Genomic DNA, 6,030 nt, shown 5'->3' on the forward strand with positions numbered 1-6,030 from the left:
TCAACTATGCGCCGAGCCAGGCAATCGTGCTCAAAGCGCTTTACAACGCGTCTACAGCCAACAGCAACACTCTACGTGCAGAGCGGGACACGACAGGACGGAGAAAACACTACTCACGGCCAGGTATTCGTTTTACATCTGATTACGGGGAGAGAATGCGAGTAAAGAACCTTTCTATCGAGTACTCAACTATGCGCCGAGCCAGGCAATCGTGCTCAAAGCGCTTTACAACGCGTCTACAGCCAACAGCAACACTTAGCGTGCAGAGCGGGACACGACAGGACGGAGAAAACACTACTCACGGCCAGGTATTCGTTTTACATCTGATTACGGGGAGAGAATGCGAGTAAAGAACCTTTCTATCGAGTACTCAACTATGCGCCGAGCCAGGCAATCGTGCTCAAAGCGCTTTACAACGCGTCTACAGCCAACAGCAACACTTAGCGTGCAGAGCGGGACACGACAGGACGGAGAAAACACTACTCACGGCCAGGTATTCGTTTTACATCTGATTACGGGGAGAGAATGCGAGTAAAGAACCTTTCTATCGAGTACTCAACTATGCGCCGAGCCAGGCAATCGTGCTCAAAGCGCTTTACAACGCGTCTACAGCCAACAGCAACACTTAGCGTGCAGAGCGGGACACGACAGGACGGAGAAAACACTACTCACGGCCAGGTATTCGTTTTACATCTGATTACGGGGAGAGAATGCGAGTAAAGAACCTTTCTATCGAGTACTCAACTATGCGCCGAGCCAGGCAATCGTGCTCAAAGCGCTTTACAACGCGTCTACAGCCAACAGCAACACTTAGCGTGCAGAGCGGGACACGACAGGACGGAGAAAACACTACTCACGGCCAGGTATTCGTTTTACATCTGATTACGGGGAGAGAATGCGAGTAAAGAACCTTTCTATCGAGTACTCAACTATGCGCCGAGCCAGGCAATCGTGCTCAAAGCGCTTTACAACGCGTCTACAGCCAACAGCAACACTTAGCGTGCAGAGCGGGACACGACAGGACGGAGAAAACACTACTCACGGCCAGGTATTCGTTTTACATCTGATTACGGGGAGAGAATGCGAGTAAAGAACCTTTCTATCGAGTACTCAACTATGCGCCGAGCCAGGCAATCGTGCTCAAAGCGCTTTACAACGCGTCTACAGCCAACAGCAACACTTAACGTGCAGAGCGGGACACGACAGGACGGAGAAAACACTACTCACGGCCAGGTATTCGTTTTACATCTGATTACGGGGAGAGAATGCGAGTAAAGAACCTTTCTATCGAGTACTCAACTATGCGCCGAGCCAGGCAATCGTGCTCAAAGCGCTTTACAACGCGTCTACAGCCAACAGCAACACTTAGCGTGCAGAGCGGGACACGACAGGACGGAGAAAAACATACTCACGGCCAGGTATTCGTTTTACATCTGATTACGGGGAGAGAATGCGAGTAAAGAACCTTTCTATCGAGTACTCAACTATGCGCCGAGCCAGGCAATCGTGCTCAAAGCGCTTTACAACGCGTCTACAGCCAACAGCAACACTTAGCGTGCAGAGCGGGACACGACAGGACGGAGAAAACACTACTCACGGCCAGGTATTCGTTTTACATCTGATTACGGGGAGAGAATGCGAGTAAAGAACCTTTCTATCGAGTACTCAACTATGCGCCGAGCCAGGCAATCGTGCTCAAAGCGCTTTACAACGCGTCTACAGCCAACAGCAACACTCTAACGTGCAGAGCGGGACACGACAGAACAGAACGGAGAAAACACTACTTACTAGTTTTCCTTCTGAGTACGGTGAAAGCTGAGCACAAAGTTGAGAGTACCGTAGCGACCGAATTTTAAAAGATGCAGTTGGCGAATTCCGCTTCGCAGAAGCCTATTAAGGGAAGAAAAGAAAACAAAAACAAAAATCCCCCCAAATATTAAAAAAATAAATAAATTAATTAAAAAAAGTACAGTTGGCGAATTCTGCTTCGCAAAAGGCGAGTAAGGAATCGAAAAAAAAAAAAAAAAAAAAAAGAGAGAGAGAGAGAGAGAGAGAGAGAGAGAGAGAGAGAGAGAGAGAGAGAGAGAGAGAGAGAGAGAGAGGAGAGAGAGAGAGAGAGAAATGCGCGCAATGTCAACAGTAGCGCAGCGCACGAATGCTACAAAATGCAGTTGGCGAATTGCGCTTCGCAGAGGTCAATGTCAATGAGGTGACCCAAATTAAAAAAAAAAAAAATAAATTTAATGCGCAAAACGAAAACTAGCGCAGCGACCAGATATGTTTAAAATATAGTTGGCGAATTCCGCTTCGCAGAAGCCTATTAAGGGACGCGAAAAAAAAAAAAGAAAAATTATGAAAAAAAAAAAAGGAAATAAAAAAAAAAAAAATACAGTTGGCGAATCCCGCTTCGCAGAAGCCTATTAAGGGACAAAAATAAAATGCAGTTGGCGAATTCCGCTTCGCAGAAGCCTGTTAAAGGACAAAATAAAATGCAGTTGGCGAATTCCGCTTCTCAGAAGTCTATTAAGGGACTGAATAAAATGCAGTTGGCGAATTCCGCTTCGCAGAAGCCTGGTAAAGGACAAAATAAAATGCAGTTGGCGAATTCCGCTTCGCAGAAGCCTATTAAGGGACTAAATGAAATGCAGTTGGCGAATTCCGCTTCGCAGAAGCCTATTAAGGGACTAAATGAAATGCAGTTGGCGAATTCCGCTTCTCAGAAGCCTATTAAGGGACAATGGCGAATCCCGCTTCTCAGAAGTCTATTAAGGGACTAAATAAAATGCAGTTGGCGAATTCCGCTTCGCAGAAGCCTATTAAGGGACTGACAGGAAGGAAAAAACAAAATTGAAAAAAAAAAAAAAAAAAAAAAAAATGCAGTTGGCGAATTCTACTTCGCAGACAGCAAAGAAGGAAAACTAAAAGTGCCTCTGGACGGATTAGTGCCTCTGGACGGATTAGTGCCTCTGGACGGACTAGTGCCTCTGGACGGATTAGTGCCTCTGGACGGATTAGTGCCTCTGGACAGGTGGAGAGAAAAAAAAATTCTCCAAGTTCTAGGAGATAGAACTTTGAAGAAGAAGTAAAGTAAAGTAAAGTAAATGTATTTATACGTGTTATGACACTCTCGCACCCGCCGCCGCCGCGCGCCGCACCGCCAGCATGCCGAGCCGAGCAGAGCAAGGACTCGAAGGCTGGCCGATCGGGCCGGGCCGTGCCGTGCCGGGTGGAAAGGTGGCCGAGACAAACCCTGCTGGAGGGAAAATCTCAGCGTCCGGGGCTTAGTCTCAACGGATCGCCGTACCAGGACAGCTCTAACGCTTACAACACCCCGACGGAATACATGTGGTCCGCACGCGATTTCTTGCCCCTAACGGACGTGGATGATACCGACCCAGCCACGCGCACCACAGATCTAGCGCGCGTGACGAGCGGGCCGGTCACGGCACTAGCCGACGAACCCGAGGGTTGCCGGCTTAATGTTGCCTGCACGCTCAGGGCCCTAGCTAAGCTCACCCTTGCTCACCGGGCGGGGTTCCGACTTAGAGGCGTTCAGTCGTACTCCCACGGACGTAGCCTGGCGCCATCGGCCTGACGACCGGACGCGCGAACCAGAGGTCCGAACTCACCGTTCCTCTCGTACTGAGCAAGATTACCGTGGCAAGGGCGCTTCATCAGTAGGATAAAACTAACCTGTCTCACGACGGTCTAAACCCAGCTCACGTTCCCTGTTGGCGGGTGAACAATCCGACACTTGGCGAATTCTGCTTCGCAATGATAGGAAGAGCCGACATCGAAGGATCAATCAGCGACGTCGCTATGAACGCTTGGCCGCCACAAGCCAGTTATCCCTGTGGTAACTTTTCTGACACCTCTCGCTTGAAACTCCCAACGTCGAAAGGATCGATAGGCCACGCTTTCACGGCCAGTATTCGTACTGAAAATCCTGGTCGAGCAGGCATTTGCCCTTTTGCTCTACGCGAGGTTTCCGTCCTCGCTGAGCCCGCCTTGGGACACCTTCGCTGCGCTTTAGAAGATGTACCGCCCCAGTCAAACTCCCCGTCCGAGGCTGTCCCCGGCAGGGTCGCTGTCGCCGTCGTGACCGCGTCGGGGGGAGTCGGTGGACTCCCCGAGCCCGACGCGACGGCGGCTTGACGTCTGAACCTCGTACGCCTCCTACCTGCAAGAAGGCGCCGAGTCCCCACTCCGTCGGGTAAGTGGAGGTCCCGCGGGGGTAGCGGTATTTCACTGTCGCGCCCGAAGACGCTACCGCCTATGCTACACCCCCCACGCTCCTCCACAGAGTCGGACTAGAGTCAAGCTCGACAGGGTCTTCTTTCCCCGCTGATTTCACCAAGCCCGTTCCCTTGGCTGTGATTTCGCCGGGGCGTAGATAGGGACAGTGGGAATCTCGTTAATCCGTTCGTGCGCGTCGCTAATTAGACGACGAGGCATTTGGCTACCTTAAGAGAGTCATAGTTACTCCCGCCGTTTACCCGCGCTTATGCGAATCTCTTCACTTTGACATTCTGAGCACTGGGCAGAAATCACGTCCCGTAAACACCTTTTCAGGCTGTCGAGACGCTCTGTTTTAATTAGACAGTCGGATTCCCCCTGTCCGTGACAGTTCTGAGACAGCGTGAGTCGGAGGTCGCGTCGGTTGTCCCCCGCGCAGCCAACGCGCCCCGCGAAGGGGCGTCAGCCGAGCGAGGCCGCTCGGCCCGGGGCCCCCACGGGTTTCCGCGCACGTCTCTCCCCCTCGGAGTGTCCCCTCAGGGTGCGTGCGGTTCTGCCCGCTTCCTCCCCTAGCCCGACCGTCCCGGCCCTCAGAGCCAATCCTTCTCCCGAAGTTACGGATCCATTTTGCCGACTTCCCTTACCTACATTACTCCGTGGACCAGAGGCTGCTAACCTAGGAGACCTGCTGCGGACATGAGTACGGCCGGGCAGCGAGATTGACGTGCCCTCGACGGGGTTTTCACGGACCGCCGTGAGCGCTCCGGACGCAGCCATGTCTTACGGCGACGCTTTTCGGCCTGGCCAGCCCTTTCTCCGGTCGACCCGATTCCAGGGCGAACCAGACCTTAAAAAGAGACGACGGCTCTCCCCGGTGCCCACGGCAGCGTTCCCCGTTCTGTCGGCGTCGCCGCGGCGCCCCCCACGCCGGAACGTAGTCGCGACGAGGGGGGCCGTTCTCCGCCGCCCGGTTCCGAGCGAAACTTAACTGGATTCCCTATTCGGCGGTCGCAGGGTGACTGACAGCCAGGCGCGGCGCCCGTTCGGCCGCCCGGCCCGGCGCGTGTTTCGTACCCCGCTTCAGCAAGGGAGCTAACCCGCCCCTTAGGACCGACTCACACCCACGTACATGCACTGTTCCCGCGGAACCATTCCCCACTTCGGCCTTGAAAGTACTCTCCGTTCAATATTTGCTACTACCACCAAAGATCTTCACCCGCGGCGGGCTCCGAACGGGATCGCTCCCGGACTTTCACGCCACCGCGGCGCACCTCCTACTCGCCCCGGCCTGCCCGGGGAGGGAGTCGCACCCCTCCCGCTGGCGGGGCGGCCCGTGTGGGTCCGACGCTCAGCGCCATCCATTTCAGGGCGGGTCGGTTCGGCAGGTAGATTGTTACACACTCCTTGGCGGATTCCGACTTCCGTGGCCACCGCCCTGCTGTCAGTACCGACCCACACCTTTAGCTTTCCCGTGAGCGTCCTGCGTTGGGCACCACAACCGGCGTTCGGTTCATCCCGCAGCGCCAGTTCTGCTTACCAAAAATGGCCCACTACGGCACCCGTGATTCTAGGCCAGGCCCCGTGCGAGGCGGGTCTGCGCCTCACCCGTTGAAAGTTTGAGAGTATGACGAGGGCGTTTCGCCCCCGATGCCTCCAACCATTCGCTTACCGATGAAAATCGTTCCGTCGCACCGGCTATCCTGAGGAAACTTCGGAGGAACCAGCTACTAGATGGGTTTGATTGGTCTTTCCGCCCCTAAAGGCCCCAAATCGGGCGGGCGATTGCACTCGAGT

General features: G+C 53.9%; 1 pseudogene; it reads right to left on the minus strand.

The window, feature by feature from the left end:
- Positions 1–3,260: 3,260 nt before the first annotated feature.
- On the minus strand, positions 3,261–6,030 carry LOC144961391 (large subunit ribosomal RNA; annotated as a pseudogene; the record flags this gene model as incomplete).

Source organism: Berghia stephanieae, unplaced genomic scaffold (assembly GCF_034508935.2).
Source record: "Berghia stephanieae isolate SIO BIC M18660-M18661 unplaced genomic scaffold, UCSD_Bste_1.3 scaffold2405, whole genome shotgun sequence".
NCBI lineage: Eukaryota > Metazoa > Mollusca > Gastropoda > Nudibranchia > Aeolidiidae > Berghia > Berghia stephanieae.